Source organism: Neophocaena asiaeorientalis, unplaced genomic scaffold (genome assembly GCF_003031525.2).
Source record: "Neophocaena asiaeorientalis asiaeorientalis breed wild unplaced genomic scaffold, Neophocaena_asiaeorientalis_V1.1 scaffold399, whole genome shotgun sequence".
NCBI lineage: Eukaryota > Metazoa > Chordata > Mammalia > Artiodactyla > Phocoenidae > Neophocaena > Neophocaena asiaeorientalis.
In genome coordinates, this window is record NW_020173964.1 from 1431309 (window position 1) to 1454772 (window position 23464).

Consider the following 23464-nt stretch of genomic DNA (forward strand, 5'->3'; position numbering starts at 1 on the left):
GATTAAGGGCAGTGCCAGAGAGCGGATGAGAAAACCAAGGCTGAGGTACCGCAGGCCAGGTCTAGGGCTCCTGACCAAATGCCAGACCTTAAGGCTGGAAGGAGCACCAAAGCTGCCTCTTTTTCCAAATTCCAAGTAGCATCTGGAGATGCTCTAAGACAAGATTCAACAGCTACAGCCCTGGGCCAAATCCAGCCTGCTGCCTGTTTTAGTATGGCCTATAAGCTAAGAATGGTTTTTACATATTTAAATCAAAAGAAGAATATTTTACCACACGTAAAAATTACACGAAAATCAAAATGTTTCTGTGTCCATAAATAAAGTTTTACTGGAACATGGCCCCACTTGTTCCTTTACATGTTGTCTGTGGCTGAGTTTTAACTACAACAGCAGAGTTGAGTAGTTGCAACAGAGACCTTACGGCCCACAGAGTCTAAGATATTTACTATCTGGCCCCTTACAGAAAAGTTGCCCATCTCTCTCTAAGATCACAGAGGGAAAGAGTAAAGAACAGGGAACATTCTGTGTGCTTCTGCATTGGGCCAGGAGGAAAGAGGGTTGTTTTCCCCATTAGAGATTCCTTCACCATGGAGGAGAACCTGGAGGCCAAGTTGCTCTTGGATGCTGAGGCCTGAGATAAGCAACCCTATCAAGGGATTCTGACCCCTCTGGCTGTGCAGTAAATGATCTATGCATTTTCAGCTCCTGCACTCAAGTTGCTTGGGGCCCCCTGTTATCTTATGGTAAATAACAGACTGTAATCACACAAATGTGTAATTACATCAGCTAAACACTGAGGAGGCAAAAAGAGGCAAATGAGCCCCCAGTTTGTGGCACTGGGCTGTGTAACCTGTCAGACATTCCAACCTCATACCCAGGGGCAGAACTCTGGACTTGCCTTGTTGATAAAAGGATGTTCTCAAGATGAAAATTACTTGGATTGAAGGTTTTAATGCTGTCCTGTTCTTACAATGCTCAGATTGAGTGTCAAGCAATTCTGGATTTTGGGGTAGTTGGCATTTATCCATTGAGTGTCCCACAGAGCTTTGCACCCAAGCATGCAGTGCTTCCCAGAGCTCGGAGAATGTTGCCCTACTTGTGGGAGAGAAAGGGAAGACAATGTGGGACTGTTCGCCAACAACAAGTTTGATTCATCCCTTTGTTAAAATGAATCTAAAAAGCGGCTGCATCTGTGTGTGCTGTGGAGTCAGCACAGTTGGCACTGTTTACAGCCCCATTTGTTGTGGCTGCTTCATGTGCACAGATTTGGCGAGGGGAGAGATTTCCATATTAAAGTCATTCTCCTGAGCACTTGGTGGTTGGTTCTCCAGTTACACAGTTCTTTGCCTACCATGCTCCTGGACTTGACAGACCAGCCTGGAATAATTTGGGGATGGGGTAGCATATAGGGCAGCCAGTGTCTTGAGTCTGAGGATGAACAGGCATCTTGAGATGGAGGGAAAAGGCCAAAGAAGGATTCTGACACAGAGGACACATGCTGACATAGTTCAAACTTATAGCATGAATTTTTCCAACAAAAAGCATTCTAAAAATCCAATCTGCACCTTGAAAATCTGCTTGAATTCCAAATCCTAAAGCAAAAGAGTTCTGGAACTCTTTAGGAAGAAAGGAAGAGACAGAGGGAAGGAGGCAGGGAGGGAGGGAAGGGTGTGATGGGTTTTGATATGGCAAATTGGCTAGGGTAAACTATAAGGACAGAAGGGAGGGCAGCAGCCATCTTGCAGCAAACGCGTACCTTCTCCTAGTTATTCAATCGAACACTAATCTAGGCACCGCTATAAAGGGATTTTGCAGATCAAATTAAAGTCCTTAATCAATTGACTTAAAATAAAATTATGTTGGTAGGCCTAACTTAACCAGTGGATGCCCTTTAAAGAGGGCGTGGGCATTCCCTGCGCCACACACCAATAGCATCTTGGTGTTCGGCTCCGCTCTCCCCTCACAGGCACTTCCATTCCTGCCTGCCTGCAACAGCTTCAGCCTATGCCTATGGGGTTCAGATTGCTCTTGATCTTCCCTCTTAGATCTGTCTGCCCATGGATTCCAGCTTCTACAATCATGTAAGCCAATTCCTTGTAATATCAACTGGTTCTGCTTCTCTGGTCAAACCTGACTCATACAGAGGACAAGTTAGTCTAGCCTTGCAAATCAGGACATGACACAGGCCCATGATGTTATAAAGTCCACCAGCAAAGTTGTTCTCGATTCTCTTCCACCCCCACCTAAGGGATGTGACAGTTTTATATCTAAACCATGGCTCAGTTGGGCCACGATTTGCGATAAGGGAGTTAGTAGGGGACTACAGCAGATGCTCCAGAGTGTGTCATTCACAAAGCCTCCAGAAGGTTCTGCTACTCTCCTCCCATATCCAGGCTGAGAATCTCTGCAGCCAAGAGCCTCTGTGAGGTGGGCAAGGGAACTTTGGGTTCTTTTCTTCCATTGATAATATGTTCACCCAAAGGTATATCCGGGTGGGAGAATGCTAGAACCTGGCAATGATGGAGCAGTCACACCACCAGATCTACATTCAACACAAGCTTTTCTCTGTTCTCCCCACTTCCAGCACCAGAGCAGGAATGATTCGGCCCAATCAGCACATCTTTTGTTAGTTTGCATACTCCTTTTCTACTCAGTAAATCATCAAGTAAGAAAACTTTTTTCCTGTATTTAGCCACCACTCCCACCTGGCCTTAGGGCAGAGTCAGAAGAGAGTACAGGTTTGCATGGCAGGGAAGGGGGCTTTGTGGCCTTCAACACTGGCCCATTCTGGGATGCTAAGGTTCCCTAGGGAAGGGTGCAGAGGGCCCCTCAGTGCTGGAAGAGGATAAAGGAAGGGGAGGGTGGGCAGGGATGGGAAAGAGCCCGATTTCTTTCAGCTTCCCCATCCAATTTCCAGACTCTTCACCCAGGGGGGGCCTCAAAATCCAGGTGGGAGTCCTTGAGGCTAGAAACGCCTGTGTTTGATTTTATGTTTATGTCAGGCACAGACAGATCAACAGGCCCTTGGAAACACAACTAAGGAGGTTTCTGCTTGTTGTTCACCTCACAAATGACCAAGAAGAAGTTGACACACAAGTAGTATGTTTTTAATGATGCACTAATTTAAAATCTTATGTATGAGAAGACATGGTACACACGGTTCCTATCAAAATCAATTTACCCTGTGGTTTTGCGTCAGAGCCAGCCGAGGCCCTCAGCTGAAGCGGGCATCATTGAGAAGAGCATCTGTTCCTCCCTCAGTATCCCTGCTCGTGTGGACCTCGATGGGCTGCACTTGCTGCCCAACTCAGTAATATTGCAGAAGCAATATTTCCATGTTTTCCTTATGAAGGTGCTTTCTTTTCTAAAGAAAAAGAAGATAATAGTTCTTGCTGAAGATAAAGGTTCTTTATCTTCAGCAAGAACTATTTCTGTTGGAATTAGACTATAGGATAATATCAATTCGGGAACAAACTTTTGGCTAAGACTGAAGATTCTCACTTGGCTGGATCAAGCTTTTGGAAAGTGAAAAAAAATTTAAAAAGAAAAAAGAAAAAACAATTCAGACAAGGCATTCCTTTGTGTTTAGTTGATTCAAAATCAACTTTATATCGAATGAGGGAAAAATAAAACTGATCATGTGAATACTATTTCTAAAAGGAGAGAGAATCTTTTTACCAATTAAAAATGCATTGGTAAACATATATTTAAACACACACACACACACACACACACACACACACACACACACACACGTTTCAGGCCTACCAAAAGCAAAAGAAGTAATACATTCACACAACTAGCCTTTTGCCTCTTTCAAAACTAAAACAATTAAAATTATTAAAGAATACTGTTAGCCTCAATGAGGTTTGTGAACTTTCCTGTAAAACAGGCTTTAAGTCCGTGACTAATATATTTCTGAACCAAAAATTGAGACACAATGTCTGACACAGAATTTGAGGGGGAGAGAGGATAGTTCCAGGAAATCCTAGACACATGGTTGCTGTAATGACACCACATGTAGAATAGCACCAATTTTTAAAGTTCTTCAGTTATAAGAATTATATTCTATATATTCCTTACATCCCTCCTCCCCCAAGGGCCTAGAAGATTAATGGTCATGCAGCAGGGCTCAATATGCTTGGATTCTACTTTATGGTTTATAAAATATTTTTACCTTTTTTATTTCATTTAATCATCAAAAATACCTTGACATGAAACCAAGAAGCAATTATGACTGTACCCATTTTATTGGAAGTACCATTATAAGGACCTACTATATAAGCACAGGGAACTCTTCTCAATACTCTGTAATGACCCATATGGGAAAAGAATCTAAAAAGAGTGGATATATGTATATGTATAACTGATACACTTTGTTGTACAGCAGAAACTAATGCAACGTTGTAAATCAACTATAATAAAAAAATTTTTTAAAAAGGAAAGTACTATTAAATTCCCCATTCTGCTTTTATAGACAAAGGGGAACAATGCCAAAGGTCATATAAACAGTAAATGGCAGAGCTGAGACTCATAAACACTCATTGATTAATGAACTGATTGATTCAAGGAATTGCTCTTTATTACCTGTGTAATTGGCAAAGACAAGAATAGAACTGAAGGCTTAGCTGATGTGGTTAGCTGTGCATTCCCACGTAGCTCTGCAATGAGCATAATAAGCTCGAATATATCAAAATTAAAAGTTTCTGCAGCATAAAAGACAGTTGTAAAAATGAAAAGAAAAGCTGCATACTGTGAGAAAATATGCACAAAATGCATATCTGATAATGGACTGGGACCCAGAATACATAAAAAACTCTCAAACCTTAATAATAACAAACAACCTTAATTAAAAATGGGCAAAAGATTTGAAGAAACACTTTGTCAAAGAAATATGGATGGCAAATAGGCACATAAAAAGACTCTCAAAACCATTAGTCATTAGGGAAATGTACATTAAAATCACACTGAGATACCACAATACACCAATTAGAATGTAAACAAACAAAAAAAACTGGCATTACCTAGGGTTGGTGAGAATGCAGGGCACCTGGAACTCTCATACACTGCCAGGGGGCATAAAAAGTGGTATACCCACTTAGGAAAACTCTTCAGCAATTTCTTAGAAAGTTAAACATACATTTCCCACACAACCCAGCAACACCCATTCCTAGGTATCTATCCAAGGAAATTAAAATTTATGTTCACATAAAAAACTGTAACAAATGTTTATAGCATCTTCAGTCATAATTGTCAAAAACTGGAAACAACCCAAGTAGGAGATAGATAAATTGCAGTACATCTATACATTGGAATACTACTCAGCAGTAAAAAGGAACAAACTACTGATACATGCAACAACATGGATGAATCTCAAAAATAGTATTTTAAGTGAAAGAAGTGAGATACAAAAGGATAAATACTGTATGATTCCACTTTTATGACACTGTTGAGAAGAAAAAGATCTGTAGGAGCGAAATCTGATCAGTGGTTTCCAGGGAGTATGGTGGAGGGACAGAATTAATTATAAAGGGGCATGATGGAACTTTTTCTGGGGGTGGTGGAAATATTCTATAACTTTAGTTTGGTGCAGTTACATGACTGTATATGTTTTTCAAAACTTATAGAACTATACACTTAAAATGGGTGAATTTTATTGTATGTAGACGATACCTCAACAAACCTTACTTTTTAAAACAGTGAGAAAGAAAATAGACTTGCACCAAAAAAACAAACAAATATAAAGAAACCCAAGGGCTTCCCTGGTGGCACAGTGGTTGAGAGTCTGCCTGCTGATGCAGGGGACACAGGTTCGTGCCCCGGTCCGGGAAGATCCCACATGCCGCGGAGCGGCTGGGCCCGTGAGCCATGGCCGCTGAGCCTGTGTGTCTGGAGCCTGTGCTCCGCCACGGGAGAGGCCACAACAGTGAGAGGTCCGCGTACAGAAAAAAAAAAAAAAAGAAACCCAAAATACAAAGTCATATGAGGTGACAAGTCAGCTTAATACTAGTTGATGTCTATAAGATACAAGGAAGCTAAATATCTGGTTCTTTGTATGATTTTAATCATATTTATATAATAAATTTTCATATATTTGGAAGAAAACCAACTGTGCTTAACTGGGTTGTCAACAAGAAAAATACTTATATAGATGCCAGAGAAAGCAATTTAGGATATAAACTATTCCCCATATATAGTGGGCTGAATGGAGGCCCCAAAAGATAAGTGCAAGTCCTAATCCTCGGAACCTATGAATGTTACCTTATATGGCAAAAGTATGAATATTACCTTACATGGCAGAAGGTGTCATTAAGTTAAGGATCTTGAGAGGAGGATTATTTGGGTCTGCCTTAAACACAATCCCATGTACCTTTATAAGGAGGGAACTGTGAGACACACAGAGGAGAAGGCCATGTGAAGATAGAGGCAGAGGTTGGAGTGATGCAACCACAAGCCCAAAACTGCTGGCAACCACCAGAAGCTGGAAGAGGCAAGGAAGGGGTTCTCCCCTAGAGCCCCTAGAAGGAGCACAGCCCTGTCACCTTGATTTCACTCAGTGAAACTGATCTTCGACTCTGGCCTCCAGAATTACAAGAGAATAAATTTCTGTTGCTTCAAGTCACCAAGTTTACTGGTAAATTTGTTACAGCAGCTATAGGAAATGAATGTTTGTACATTATATGTATATGTTTGTATATATGTATACATATATATGTATATACATATATACATATACATATAGGTATAATGTTTGTACATTGTAATGATATGGCAATATAAGGACATGAGTATACATGCCTAATTTGACCACAGGAAGTAGGCCCTGTGTGAATTTTTCTTGGATTGCACTGACCAAGGTATCATGTTGCTTGGATTGTTTCCCCACCTCTCAACATCACACCTGGTGGTGGGCCTGCCCAGAGGAAGAAGCAGAACCACAGCCACTGCAGTAGAGGCTGCTCCTTGCCGACCCAGCGGCCACTCTCCCTTCTTCCTTAGTAACAGGCACCTACACAGTTAGACTCTGCAATGCGCTCAGCAGACAAGCTACATTTCCAAACATCCCTTTTAGATACAGGCAGCCAATGAGATTTAAGTAGAAGTTACTGGGGAAAGCTGCAGAGAAAGGTCTCCAAAAGAAGTTGATTCAAATGGGATGCAACTGACTTTACTCACCTCCTTTCCTTCTTCCTGATGTCTACAAGGCAGAAGTGATGGATAGAGCTCCAGCAGCCATCTCTTGACAGTGAGGTGACCTTGAACAGAGAAGGCATGCACTAAGAATAGAGTAGCAAGAAAGATAGAAGGAGCCTGGGTTCCTAAGGACCATGGAGCTGCTGTACTAGTTCTGAGCTGCTTGCTTCTGTTTCACATGAAAGGAAACACAAAAGGGCTTTATTTTGTTAAAGCCATTGTTATTTTGAGTCTCTATTAATAGAAGTCAAAAGCAATTCCTAACTGATTTCAGGATCTAATTAACTTTATTAAATAATACTGAAAAACTAGAAAGTTAAAAATGAAAAGTTGTGAACATCTGGATTTTCCTCTGCTTTAGTTTTCTTGAGAACAAACGTGCTGATCTCATAGAAGATTCCTATTATTTTAATGCTAATCTTTGATTTTTTTCTTTTTCAGTTAAACTGAAAATGAATAGAAATGTACAAGTTAGTTATAAGTCACATCACTCTATGTCCTCAAAACTGCATGAAAAGAGTACCCAGCCCTGTTACTTGTTCCAAATCAGGAAAAAGATACCTTAGCAGCCAAATTACTAATTCCCCCCATCTTCTTATATTAGTATCCAGTGTACTCAAAGAGCATCAAAACACTTCCTTACTAAAGTATGTAATTTTGCATTTTGTAGGGGCTGGCTAACTTATTTGGATTCTAAAGAATTCAGACAATTTTCTCCTGATCACTAAAAACACAATTAAATCTACAAAACAGGTATAAAGATGCAAATTCTAAAATCTTAAAAAAAAAAAGTGAACTCTCAGATGAGGGGGATGAATAGGGACAATTGCTGAGTGAAGTGCTTAAAAGCAGATTTATAAAAGAATACCTAGAATAAATGATAAAAATGAGAATAAGAATAAAAGAACCTCCTGAGGTTATAAAATATAAGAGGACCAGCAGCCGGTGGGACTGACTGCCTGTGGGCCTGAACCTTCTCAGCCTCACTTCTGTTTACAAGAGCCCCATTCACACCACCTTACAAATCCTCCATTCACACCACCTCACAGGCTGTCCTGGGGGAGCAGTTTGGGGAAAGCAAGAAATATAAACAGAACGCATAATAAACAAGATCACAAGTCCTGCCAGGTACAGGACATAGGCAAAACAGTTCGTCTACACTGGGCTCCTAATCTAATTTTACCCTCGTTTGCGTTTCCTTCACCCCCATGTTTCCTAAAAGGGAGGTTTAAACCAGTTCAGGGGAAATCAAAACTGAGACGTTCTTGTTGGGTGCACTTCCTGTTGAAAGGAAGCCACTGTACACACACAGGGTGACACTCCATGGAGCACTGTCCAGGGAGCCACCCTAAGGACACTTCCCAAACAATTGTAACCATAAATGTGTCTGTTCAGCTTATGCCACTGGGTAACAGAATTGAGAGAAACAGGGAGCCACTTCAACTACACTTTAATTTCTTCTGGGGAACATTATTATAGACATCTGAATCTGCCAAATCTGCTAGCAATCACACAGGGGTCCACTCAAACCACCATCTTTTCTTCCGTCTACCACAGCACACGTTCCAATACTGAAGTTAAACATGCCATTTTGGCTAATTCTACCATGATGGAGCAAGAGACTGAAAGTGAAATTGAAAGTTTAGTCAACAATTTAAATGAAAGCAAGTTATGGGGGAGGGAGGTTGAGAAGACACATACAGACACATACAAACAGACACACACACACACACACACACACACACACACACACACACGGGTTGAGTAACTAATGATTGATTGACTATATTCATTTGTTTCCCTTTGTGAATTCAGTGAAATGAGTTTATGGGAATAAACAAAGTCTAAATCATGCATTTTAATTCTACAAATTTTAATTAATGTTTAAATGTATAACTTTATTCTAATTTGAGTCAGCTTACACTTACACATGTAATCAAATATTAAATTAACTTAATTATCAAAAAAAGATAATTAGAACAAACTGTTAAGAGACCACGGAGGAAGAGGCACTCTCATATTACAGACAGGAGTATGAAACGTTACAATCCCTACAAAGGGGAATTTGGAATTCTAGATGAATTTACCACTTAGACCTCAAAAAATCCACTTCTAGGAATATATCTTGAAAATACACCTGCATCCGTGAGAAATAGCATACGCGTAAGTGTATTAATTACCTATTGCTGCATCACAAATACACTTGCCAATTGTCTCGGTTTGTCTAGGATTGTGGATTTTACTGAAACTCATAGCTTTCAGTGCTCAAACTAGAACAGCCCCAGGCAAACACAGACTGTTGGTCATTCTAATAACAAATTGTCCTAAAATTTAGAAAATATATTCAGTAAGCTTGACCGAGGTCTTGGAAATGATTTTTTTTTTCTGACACCAAAAGCAAAAACAAACAAGTGGAAGTACATCAAACTGAAAAGCTTCTGCACAGCAAAGGAAATCAACAAAATGAAAAGACGATATACTGAATAAGAGAAAATATTTGCAAATTATATATCTGATAAGGGGTTAAAATTCAGAACATATAAGGAATTCATACAACGCAACAGTAAAAAAAAAGCAAGCAATCGATTTTTAAAATAGGCAGAAGATCCAAACAGATACTCTTCTGAAGACATACAGATGACCAAGAGGTACGTGAAAAGATGCTCAACATCACTAATCATCAGAGAAATGCAAATCAAAACCACAATGAGATATCTATCACCGCACACCTGTTAAAATGGCTACCATCAAAAGGACAAGAAATAACAAGTAGAAAAAAGGGAGGATGTAAAAAAAAGGGAAACCTTTTGTACTGTTCGCGGGATTATAAATTGGTGCAGTCACTATGGAGAACAGTATGGAGATTCCTCAAAAAATTAACCTAGCAATTCCACTTCTGGGTATTTATCCTAAGAAACCAAAAGCACTAACTTGAAAAGATATATGCACCCCCATGTTCACTGCAGCATTATTTAAAATAGGCAAGATACAGGAAACAACCTAAGTGTCCATCAGTGGATGAATGGGTAAAGAAAAAGTGATACACACACACACACACACACACACACACAGGAATATTATTCAGGCATAAAAAAGAATAAATTTTTGATATTTGCAGCAAGATGGATGGACCTCAAGGGCATTATGCTATTTCTTTTTTTTTTTTTTTTTTTTTGCGGTACGCGGGCCTCTCACTGTTGTGGCCTCTCCCGCTGCGGAGCACAGGCTCCGGACGCGCAGGCTCAGCAGCCATGGCTCACGGGCCCAGCCGCTCCGCGGCATGTGGGATCTTCCCGGACCGGGGCACGAACGCGTGTCCCCTACATCGGCAGGCGGACTCTCAACCACTGCGCCACCAGGGAAGCCCCATTATGCTATTTCTATGTGAAATACGTCAGACAGAGAAAGACAAATACTATATGATCTCACTTACACATAAAATCTAAAAAACAAACAAAAACCAAGCTCATAGATACAGAAAACAGTTTGGTGGTTGCCAGAGGTGGAAGACTGGGGGGAGGGGAGAAATGGCTGAAGGGGGCTAAAATATACAAACTTCCAGTTACAAAAATATGTGATGGGGCTTCCCTGGTGGTGCAGTGGTTGAGAGTCTGCCTGCCGATGCAGGGGACATGGGTTTGTGCCCCGGTCCGGGAGGATCCCACATGCCGCGGAGCAGCTAGGCCCGTCAGCCATGGTCACTGAGCCTGCGCGTCCGGAGCCTGTGCTCCGCAACGGGAGAGGTCGCAGCAGTGAAAGGTCCGCATACCGCAAAAAAAAAAAAAAAGTTTAAAAAACAGAACTTAAAATGCTAACCGGAACTGTCTGTCATCCTAGTAACAAAATGCACTAAAATTTAGCAGCTTAAAACAATACACGTTATTTATCTCACAACTTCTGTGAGTCAGGAATCCAGGCAAGGCTCAGCTGAACTTGTGTTCACAGCCTCTGACAGGGCTGTGTTCAAGCGTCAAAGAGGGCTAGGGCCTCATCTGAAGGCTCAACCATGGGAGGATGTGTCCAAGCTTACTTAGGTGATTGTTGGCAGCACTCAGTTCCGTTGGGCTGTTGGAATGCAGGCTTCGGTTATTTGGTGGCTGCGGACGGGAGGTCACCCTTAGTTCCTTGCCATGTAGGCCTCTCCAACATAGCAACTTGCTTCATTAAAGCCAAAAGAGAGAATTTTCTAGCAAGGCAGAAGTCACATTTCTGGTAACCTAGTCACACCATTCAATATTGCTGTCTTCTTTGGTTAGAGGTAAGTTATGCAAGGGGAGTGGCTTACACAATGCCAGGAGATAGGACTCACCTGGGGCCAGCAAAGACTGACCCTCGGCCTAGACACATCAGAACACATCTGTGTTCTATTTCAAATCCTCTCAACTCCCACGTGTTACTCGAGGTACCAGTGCAACAAAGTCCCAAGTCTTGATTAGCTTTACACAGGTGCAACCTGACAGTGCTTTGCTTCGAGCCTGTGCTGATGTCTGATACAGATCATAGTATTCTGAGGGGTAACATAGATGGACAGAAGTACAGTGTTTCTTGAATTTTATTTAAAAGAAGAAAAAAAAAACTTAAGAGCTACAGAGCAGAAAGCTTAAGTTGGATGCTACAATGGAAAAATCATGGCCCTCCACCTGGGTTCCCAGGTAAGTTTGTTCATAGACTCAGAGCCCGCTGATTGAAGGGGAGACTGGGTCTTCTTGAAGAAGAGCCCTGCAAGTCCATTACAAGTATAAACAATAAGCATTCCCTCAATCTTTCCCCAAAGTGACCTAGGGACACTTACCAGAATAACTGTGTACTGGAGAAAGGGAAATACAGAGTTGTTTCGACCTTACACTGCTACCAAGAAATCATAAATGCCATTTGCTACTATTTTTCTGGTTAGAGGAGAAAGTACAGAGGACAGGTAATAAATGAATTCTCACCCTGCTCCATGTCATAGTGAAACCACTAGTTATTTCTCCAGTAATTGAGTTTATAATTGGGATAGGTAAACTTAGAAAATGGAAACCCGTGTTCACATTAGTTCCCTGAATTTTGAAGTTAGAGCCTTTATAGTAAGAACTGTCATGTAGAAGGCCGGTGTGATTTTTTTTTTTTTTTTTTTTCAGTACGCGGGCCTCTCACTGTTGCGGCCTCTCCCGTTGCGGAGCACAGGATCCGGACGTGCAGGCTAAGCCATGGCTCACGGGCCTAGCCGCTCCGCGGCATGTGGGATCTTCCTGGACCGGGGCACGAACCCGTGTCCCCTGCATCGGCAGGTGGACTCTCAACCACTGCGCCACCAGGGAAACCCCCCCCACAGTGTGATTTTTATAGTTCTAACAGCTTTGGGTGATAGGTATATGCAAAGCAAAATTAGATACCACCCATATTCTTCTCGGGCATCATTTGAAGGGGGTTTAAAAGTCCTGAAGCCAGAATGTGCTTCAGGGTGTAATGTGAGGCACCCTGGGCACCCTAAGTATGCCCTCCGCCCACCAGTCTACTTTTGTAAGAGGTAATTACCCCTGAGGGGAGTAACACATTAACAGGAAGTCAGCTATACCTTCTATATCACCCATCAGAGGATCTTCTTAGCCCCAACTAGACACTCACACGATAATCATAGGCCACAACTGATCTACTCAGAACAATGTAGGGCAGGACCACAGGTCACCAGCAGGTCAGCACCAGGGGTCTGCATCAGGGAAAGTCTGTATATCAACCTGCACAGCCATTCAGCACTAGCTTCTGCTCAGATACAAGGGATCAGAGCCACACTGGGCAGGTGTGAGAGCTAACCTGGTTTAATATCCTCACTCCCCAAAGGAGCCAGTAACTCCTATAACAACTTCCTAGACAGGCTTTCATGCCTCCCAGGGGACACCCCGTTATAAAAGTCACCACACCCAGGGAGGCCTAAAGAATGGTGTCCTGGGCTTCCCTGGTGGCGTAGTGGTTGAGAGTCCGCCTGCCGATGCAGGGGACATGGGTTCGTGCCCCGGTTCGGGAAGATCCCACATGCCGCGGAGCGGCTAGGCCCATGAGCCATGGCCGCTGAGCCTGCACGTCCGGAGCCTGTGCTCTGCAACGGGAGAGGCTGCAACAGTGAGAGGCCTGCGTACCGGAAAAAAAATAAATAAATAAAGAATGGTGTCCTTAGCAGGAATGTATGGTCCTTGATAGCTCCTCCCAGCCCCAATACAACTGACCAGACAGGGGTTATTTTATTGCCAGCAATGTTGCTTGGAAATACAGGTTGCATTTTACCCTTAAGAGGTTGCCAGAATAACAGAGCTTTACAGTTACCCAAAGGTCAAGTCCTCATGCAGAAGAGAAAGGCTTATTTACCCTCAGCCACCCTGGGTAAAGAGCAGAGCCTACAGATCCTGCTCTTCTTTAGGAAGGAGCTACTAGAGCTGCAGGAGTGTTCTGGCATCTCTGGGGAGCTGCATGGAAAGACACAGGTGGAAGGAGGGGAATTCCTGAACCAGCTTTATCTCCTCCCTTCGTTTTTCTGAAACAAGCCCTACTTGAAGTATGAGGCTGACGTGTCTGTTTGTTTGTTTCAAATAGGGAGGCTATGGTGGCAAAAACCCAGACAAATCTTAGGGCTTCATCTGACAACAGAGACTGAGGTGCTTGGGACTATTAAAGCAAAATGTTAACTTAATAGATGTCCTACAAACAGAAAATTCAGGAGATGGATGATGGTGAGAGTTGCACAACAACGTGAATGTACTTAGTGCCACCGAACTGTACAGTTAAACACGGTTAAAGTTTTTAAAAAATAAAAATAAAAAAAGCAGAACGTAAATTCCGCCCACTCTCCTCCACTGCACCCTTCAGATCAGGCAGGACAGTCTTACCCAGGGTCCAGAAAGTCCCCTATTAGCTACCTATGAGGCTCGCCCTAGGGAGTTACTCAGAAGCAGCTCTCCTGAGCCCCTGAAAGCTATACTGCCTCCCAGGCAAGCCTGCAGGCCTTCAACACAGGTCCTGGGTTGGCAGGGACCCCTCACCTAAAAGCTTTCCTCTCTCAGGGCCCTGAGCCCTTAGGCCCCTTCAACTCTCTGCTCCCTTCCATAGGGCACCCTCTTTCCCCCTCCTAGATTTTGTCATTTGGCTCCATTCCACGTCCCCTGGGATGGAGCTGGAGAGTTTAGGGTCCACATGGATGAAGGGAAGAACGAAGGTCAAGTGTTCATTTCCACAGTGATCAAACTGTTTTCCTAGCTAGTGGATGTCTCAGTAGCAATCTTCTGTTCTATTTTGCTGAAGGGATCTCTGATTCTTTACTCCCCCTCTGAGTTATGTTAAGAACAGGTCTTCTTCTCTCCTCTTAGTTTGATGGGTACCATCCCCCAGGAGATGAGACGCAAGGAACTCATTCTGCATATAAATACTTCCAATTTTACAGAAGCCTGCCTTGTTTATTCCAGGAAACTGAATGTCCGTGGAAAATGGTTTGCCCTGAAAGACCTCACCTCTTCCCAAGGATGTGCGGTGGGCAAACTCTTCAGGGTCTGCCCTGTCCTCCTTATGGCCAAACTCTCCCCTTGCAGCTTGTGGACTGGCACCAGCCCAATGGAGAAAACTCGGTTCTTTTCTCCCTCAGCAAGTCCAATATGCTCCTTTAATGAGTCTAGTGGTGCTATGGTCAACTGTCCAGAGAGCCAAGAACAGGCTTGGTGGGGGCAGGGAGGGTGGGTGACGACTGACGAGCCGGCATCTGTGAGTCAAGGTGAGCTATGCAATGATTCCTTAATGAATGTGTTTAAGGGGAGGAGATGAAATATTGGGCAGTCTGAGAGGACAGAGGGGGAGAACTAGGGAAAGAGAGCAGATGTTGTAAAAGATACTCTTTCATGTTTCCTGTGCACTAGAAATCTGCAGATGTATGTTGGCAGGGCTACACTCAGAGAACAGAGGGAGGCTGGAGTTTACACATCTGGAAATCATTTGGCAGGGGGCAGAGTTCAAACATTTTCTGCTTCAGCCGCTCGCAGACCTTCCTTGCTGCGCAGGCTGTGGCTGAGTGAGGGGCTGCCATTCAAAGACTCCCTCCGGCCTCACTCCGGGGGAAGCCCTACCTAAGCCGGTGGGTTTGCCTCTGTATCGGTTCAGTCACGTAGAAAAGTTGAAAGGCTGACAAGGAGAGAGAACGGGATGGGGGAAGGACAGGAGCGAAGCAGAGAATTCACCACAACTGAGAGATGGCTGGCTGGAAATCAAGAAACAAAATGTACTTGGACCAAATCCAGTGCATGAGTTAACTTGAGAGCAAAGAACACCATTCAGTGGAGGGGGAAGAAAAGGCCTCCGCTGCTGCATAGTAACACCCAGGGACCATGCTCACACCACAGTTACTCTTCTCAGAAATCCCTGTACATTTTGCCTTCATTGATTTCAGGAATGCGGAGGGCCCTCTTGATCCTGAGGGAATTACTCCCTTTGGAAGGATTTATGGGGTTCTGCAAAGAGAGAGCGCAAGGTCTCTGAGGGCCCGGTCATCACCCCACTGACCCGCAGCCCCTGCTGCCACTGTGAGATGGGGTCCCTCCCAGGAGGGGGCAAGGTCAGCTCGGGTGTTTAGCTTCCCTCTGAGGCGAAGCATATCTTGGATGAACTTGTGTCCTGGCTCAAAGTTCCTGCCATGCGCAACCGTGTAGACATATTGGCTGCAGCTGCTGGCAGGCTAGGCTTCGGGCTCCATGTGGCCTGTGCAGGAGGTGAACTCACAGGGAGTGTCTTGAGTTAAACGCACTGGGGCTCACCCAGGCGGGTTAACATGGCCCAGGACCTCAGAAGGATCAGAGTCCACTTGGGGAGAGAACAGAGCACATGAAAAGATGAGTAACAAAATACAGCCAAACGGAATAAATGTCAAGTGTGAGACAAAACATGTTCAGATGCATCTCCTCATAATCCCCATCCCCAAAACCTGTTTAACTTCCTGTCCCCTCTACCTTAATGGATGTCTCTGCCATTCTGTGGTTGCCCAAGGAGAAACATTCATTTCTCCCCCTCAACTTATGTCGAATTTGGCCACAGGTCCTGTTGATCTTATGCCTTCACATCTATTGAACGTCTGTCACCCTCAGCATCTCTAGCCTGAATCGCTGCAGCAGCCTCTGAATCAGTCTCCCTGCAGCCAATCTTGTCTCTTGAGTCCATTCTGAGTTATCTTTCTGAAAAGTAAATCTGAGTGCGTCATTGCTCTAAATGGTTCAATGGTTCTCCACAGCTTTCAGGATAAGCTCAACCTCCTAAGCATGACACACAAAATCTTCACCATCTGGCTTTTGTCCACTTTCCGAACCTCATCTTCAGTGGTGCGCTGGTAAATGTTAACAACCAGGCCTCCAGACACACCGTGTGTCATCTTATACAACACACTCCCCCTGAACAGTGAACTTCTTCCAGCTTCCTGGCCACGCCCGAATCTCTCCCTCACCCGGGCCTCTGCACATCTTTCTCTCTCTGCCCAGAAAGACCTTCTTTCTACCTCCCCCGCAACCAAGTCATCCTTCCAGACCTAGCTCCACCAGATAGTCAGCCCTTAGCAAGCATAGTGGCCACCAAATGCTGCCTTGTAATTGTGTGATGGCAGGGCTGCTGCTGTAGCCAGGCACCTTTGAGAACAGGCATCATTTTTATCTTTGTATCCACACTGCCTGCCGTACTTCCTAGCACATGTGTAGGTTTTCAGTAATCACTGAATTAAAGAACAAACAGTGCTGGTTTTTAATTTACTACTTACATTCTACCCTCTTGTAAAAAGATTCAAGGTTGTGAGTGAGTGCTATAAGCCCTTCCACAGACACAGAGCTCCGGGAAGCACTGAAGTCAGAGTAGCCAGAGAAGACTTCTTGGAGTAGATTTGCCAAAATTAGCAAATTAAAATACAGGATGCCCAGTAAAATTTGAATTTTAGCTAAGCAATGATTCTTTTATTATAAGTATGTCCCATGCAATATGTGAGAAATACTTATAGTAAACAAGCATTTGTTTATCTGAAGAGCATATTGAACTGGGCACCCTGCATTTTATCTGGCAAGCCTATCTCTGAGGAGGCTGCATTTGAGCAAAAGCCTGATGGATGAGTCAGATTCAGAGAGGGCAAGAGAAGGGGGACTGGTTTCTCTCGCTGGAGACTGGTGGGAGGGGCAATAAACAAAGTGCACGGAGAATGGGACCTGCAAGGAATTTTCAGATTGGTCTTGTTAGAGCCCGAGGTTTGTGCTCAGCGAGGATGAGAGGCCGAAAAGGAGGAGAACGTTGAAATGGAAATGGAAATGGAAATGGAAGTGATCAGAGAGAAGAGTACGGCCATTATTCAGACATTTGTTCGGTTTACAAGTCCTGAACCGGCCCAGAGGCGACTGGAAGAAAGGACAAGAAGAAAAGGCAGATTTCTAAATGTGTTGGAGGATGGGAAGGTGATCTAAGAAATCCACAAAGATTTAAGACTCCAGAGGAGAGGCCACATTAGAAGGGGCAGGCAGAGGACGATGAGCTTCATTTAGACCAAATGACAGTGATACGAAAGTAGGACCCTCCCAGGAGATATGTACAGCCAAGTAGGAGGTGGGGTGCTAGGGCCTAGGCATGACAGTGATCGTGGAGTGTCACTACATACGTGACAGGAATGGTTTGCAAGGGCCCTCAGTCACTTACATGGTCTACCTACATGACAGAGGAATGGGACTATCCTCACACATATCCGAGGCAGTGTGACAGATCACTAACATGCTCATGTGTTCAATGACTCATCCTCATTCCAGGGATTCTCAAGAGTCCACCAGGCCACTGGGGAGATGTCTCACTCTTCCGTTTCTTGAAGGAACAATTGATGCAGTTCACTGTAAGACATCCATAAGATGGAAAAGGGCATTTTCCCAGTAAGTTACCTAAATGTATTGTAAAGTCCAAATTTAATATATTTCAAATATGTGCCTAATTGGAGCAAATTTGCTTATCTACGTGGAATTGGCAGAGGTACAGTCTGTGGATAGGAAAATACTTTGAAAATTATACTGCACTACACAAATTTAAGAATATTATTTATACAAACTGCATATCTAAGAGATAACTGAAAATAATCACCCAGATATCCAAAATTATGTTTGCGTATTGCCAGATGTCTGGCTATTTCAAGAAAATCAAATTCAGCCTTATGCCCCTTCACTCCCTATGCTCCTCTTGTCTTCCCTTTTTCATAGCACTTACCACTATCATACCCTATAAGGAATACCTTATTTTGTGTGTTCCCTGACTACCCACAAGACTGTACGAGCCTTGAGGGCAAGAATTTAGGTCTGTTTTGTTCGTGGCTATACCTCGTGCTCCAAGCAAAGCTTATTTCTGATTGAGTGAATTCACTTTAGTTTTCAAAGGGATGACTGAGCTTGCATAAATATATCTTGGTAGCTAGGAAATATCCTGAAACACAAATATGAAGAAATCTCCAAAGCACAATATCCATTGTCCTATAACTGGGCATCAAACGGTCATGCAGGCCCATTAGGAGACACTGACCACGTAAACTTGATTGTCCTAAAAATAAGACGTGTGTACACCAAGGCCTGAGTTATTCCCGGTAGAGGACACTATAGGCATCTCAGGTGACCCATGAGAGTCAATTTCCCTCCCTGAGTATGGACCTTGCTAAGCTCAACTGTTTGATAGCTCTTATGTCCCTAGAGGCCTCAGGTCCTCACCCCACCCCTGCTGAGGACTGACTCAACAGAGGCACCATGCAGACTGTGCTTTTCCCATCTTCCTAGGATATTGTGTTTGTCTCAAGCATGAGAGGCACATTTGAATTCCAATTCCAGAGCTCAGCATGTCTATTTGAGCCTATGGTTCTTTTTGCACAGTCCATTCCCCTGTTGTCTGTAGCAATCCTAATGGTCTTGGAGTGATGACTGGACACCGCCTTGCACACGGTGTTCCGCAGAGCAAATGCAAGAAAAAGGATCCCTGCTCAGCTTCCCAGCATGAACTGGCATCCCTGATGTAGACAAACACAAAAAAAATACACTGCAGCTAAGGCTCAGATGAGCCTTGAAAGGCATCCAGCTGCACTCTTAAACCCAGCCGGTATGTGTTCTGGTTAAATAATGGAACAGACTGGCAAGTCTCTGAGAACCCAGTGCTGAAGTCCAGAAGGTTGTCATGTCTGTGTGTGCCTGGCCTCCCTGGGAGGCAGGAGGACAAGGGGGAGAAAGACTCAGTAGCAAGATGCTAAGGGAGATGGAGCTGTCCCAACTAAGAAAGACCCTACCAAATAGCTGAATCCTTCTTGGAGTCTAGTTTCAAGGAGATGGATAGAAATTAGCAGTGAGAGGTGGGCCACAAGGCCCAGAGAGGGCAAACTGCAGAAACCGAAAAAGTCACGGACCGTGGTGCCTGAATCCCAACAGGTCATTGTGAGGAAACCTCATGTACCTCTCACCACTCCCTCCATCTACTCCTCTGTCTCCTCTCACTGTGTCAATCACCTGGCCCCCCCACAAAGAGCCAGAGAGGAGGCTCCCCTGCTGTCTCTTTCTACCTTGGGGGACTGTCTCCTGCAAGCCCTCCTCTTCCTCTGTAAAGCCACCCAGCTCCACAGAGCCTATCAACCCTTTCTCTTTTCTACTCCTGTCCTCAGTCGATTCATCACAGTGTTCCTCTGGCCTCCTAATTACTGCCAGACATGAAGCTGATGGGTCGGCCTTTATAGACACTATTACTGCCAGATCCTCTTCCCTTCACTGTCTGCAAGCCTGTCTCTATTTAAGCCCTAATCCTTTTTGCCATTTTTGACCTAGTTCCCATTATTTTATATTTTTCCATATTAAGTTAAATAAGCCACTTGTCAGCCTGCATATATCTTATCGGATGCAGCTCTTCTTTTGTGACTTAAATGAATGCCTAACGGAAAAAAAATTGCACCGGCCAGTTCCAGGGATTTATTCACTTTCTTAACTTCCAGCTTAAAGGACTAGATGGAAAGTCCCTTTAAAAATGCTGGCTGCCACCTAGAGGGGTGGAATAGGGAGAGTGGGAGGGAGACACAAGAGGGAGGAGATACGAGGATATATGTATATGTATAACTGATTCACTTTGCTGTAAAGCAGAAACTAACACACCATTGTAAAGCAATTATACTCCAATAAAGATGTTAAATAAATAAATAAAAATGCTGGTGATATTCCTTAACTAGGCAAAGAGGGGCTGTAACTCATTACCATCCTACTTTCTGCAATCTTCAGATGGACGAATATGTTTAAATGTATCAAAAATATATAACAAGTGTGGACAAAGCACTCAAAACTGGGAGATCTACCCATTTCTGGATGAAAAACTGACAGCAGTTGATGAATGTGTTTCACAGATAAGGAGAAAGAAGAAGAAACTGAGTCAGAGGGAAAAAGGAGAGTGAGGAATCAGGAGTTCAACAACAGACACTCAGCTGAGGCATAATCAATCCTCCCTCCTCATCTTAAGCCCCAGATAACTGTATGTGTAACCGAACAAAAGCCAAAGAGGCACCACTTTCGAAAATATTGTTTCTTGAAACATGCATGACGTTTCCAGGGGTCTGAACAAAGACACCGTTCGTGATGAAGAACCCACAGACTGGCACCTTACCCTCTTCCTGACAAATTTTAGAAGGAATTACATGCACTGTGTTTGTACCACAAACTCTTCGCACCAAACCAAACTTTTCAAGGCTCTCTTTATTGCCTGAATATGCTCTATCTTGCTTGTCCCTCACTTAGGGAAACATAAAGACTACTCAGTGGTGTTTTCATGTGCTATTCTTAGTCTGTTTTTCTCCTCCAAAATCAAGTAGTTTCACAGCTAACCAGCTGAAACTGTAGAGCACGTGGAATTCTCAGGGATTATACCCAGAAATAGTCATGTCCAGGTGGTTTTATAATCTTGGCAAGGAGTGGTGACTGCCTTGCCCTGGATGGTGGGAACCTGCACTGCAAAATACAGAGACGATGACAGGGACAGGTGAAAAATAAGAAATAAAATTTATTGGTTTTGACCCTCCAAGAAGAGGAGCTGATGCTTATTTTTTCAATTCTCATTGAATTGTAGAATCAATCTTTTCTATTTTGAAAGAGTAGTTTTCATTACTGATAAAATATCAACAGTAAAAAATAAAGAAATAACATTAACTCTGACAAATCACGTGCTCAACAAGGTCCTCCCTGTCCATTCAGTTTCAAGTAGACTCCGTCACTCTCCTATCGCACCCTCCTGTTTTATTTTTCTAAAAACATTATCATGAAATGTTAACTTATCTGTGTAGTGTGTATCTTCTCCCCTCAATTTGTCTCCCCACATCCCCACCTTGAAGGCAAAGTTTCAGAAGAGTCATAATTTCTGTCTTGAACATTATTGAATCTCTAAGGACTAGATGAGTACCTGACACAGAGCAGGTGCTCAATAAAAATCTGTGAAATGAATGAATAAATGAACAAACTCAGGCTTTGTGAGTCGTGGTGAACAGTTTGGTACAAACAGCAGGCATTTTAGAACCAGGCAGACCTATGTTTGATTCTCAGTCTCAGTTCTTATTTAATTTGAGCCCTTGGGGAAAATACTCAAAGCCTTAGAATATTGCTTTCTTTAGTCATAAAAATGGGGTGATTAGTTACTACCTCGTAGGATTGGTTTGAGAATTAAATGAGAAAACATGCATAAAGCACTAGCATAATTTCTGGTACACAAAACTCAAGATATGTTAGCTCTTTGCCTACTCCTGAGCTTTTGTCACTCACCGACTAGTACCTTTACCTATGTTACAACTGGGGAGCTATGGAATTTAGTGCTCAGAGAGCCTCAATGTTAAACAAAACTTTCAAATTCGGTAAAACAAACAAACACACAAAACAAAGAAAGAAAGAAAGTGCTACCATCTGGCATGGGTCTTTGTTTCAATTAGTTTTCTGAAATTCAGAAGGAATACAGAGTTCAGCAAATTATTCCCTGCCCTAAATTGGAACATGGAGTCAAAGACAAGCACAGTTGAACAAGTCAACAAAAAACTTAATTTTGCCTTTATGTAAGTCAATCCTAACTCAAAGGAGATTTTCAGTGTTTTTGTTCTGTGAATGTGTGTCCTCAGTGGGAAGGGTAGGGATAACCACCCCACCTTTAGTGGGGTGATGAACAGGGACTCTCTTCACCTTTTCCTCCCTTGTCCCAGAAGGTGGAAGAGGTAAACATGAGTTGCCACACTTTTATTAAGTGAAAAACTGACAGAAGTGAAATGAATAAAAAAGCCAATCCCATTCACCTTAAAAATCAAAGGAGGATGCAGAAATTGAACCCTAGTTCTTGGGTTTCCGGGCCTCCCTGTCACTTTCTACAGGCATCATTATAAATCGTGATCTCTTCCCAGGGCACAGATCCTGAAGATAAGTATTGGCAAAGTAAGAATGTCAAAATCTCCACCTTCTGAGGGCCACCGTGGAGTCAAAAGAAGTAAATAAAATAAGACATCATTCTAATACTCCAAGAATATAATGCTTCAGCATGAAAAGAACCCTTCAGATTCTTCAGTGTCAACCTGACTGTGCCCTGTTCCTTATCGCTCACTGCCTTGCTATGTCTTACCTTTGCCCACTAAGTACTGGGTGGTCTCTTTGAAATCTGAAAATAATTCTCAGTACACTCCATGAAAGCAGCCCATCTGCTAAGAGAAAATTTAAATGAAACTTCTGAATAGCTTTCTTTACCATGAGATGGGGATGGTTTTAAAACTAAAGTTTCTGAGGGGGAAGAGGAAGTGTAATTTTTGAACCCAACCTGGGTACCCACCAGAGAGGGCTGTTTACGGATTTGGGGCCAGTCCAGATGAGCTATGGATCTCCAGAACCCAGGGCAGACTCTCCTACCCAGAGGATAATTCTAGAAAGTGAGAACAGAGACAACATCACCCCACTCATCACTACTGTAATAATGAAGAACCATAATGACAATGGCAGGAGAAAGCAGAGAAAATAAAATGTTACAAGACAGAGAGGCAGTTAGGAAAACTGCATACCGATCATTTTTCTTCAGGACACACCACTGAGAAAAATTAAGTCTTTAACCTCTGATGGCTTCCTGTGGCAAAGCCACAGAAATCTAATTGAGAGACTCAGGTCCACAGAAATCTGCTGTCTGCTCCGGCTGCAGAATCATATTATGATAAGCCTTTGACTTGATTACTGTAAGAAACAACGAATTGTTGCTAAGACATCATTATGTAGACTGCACACCCAAACGA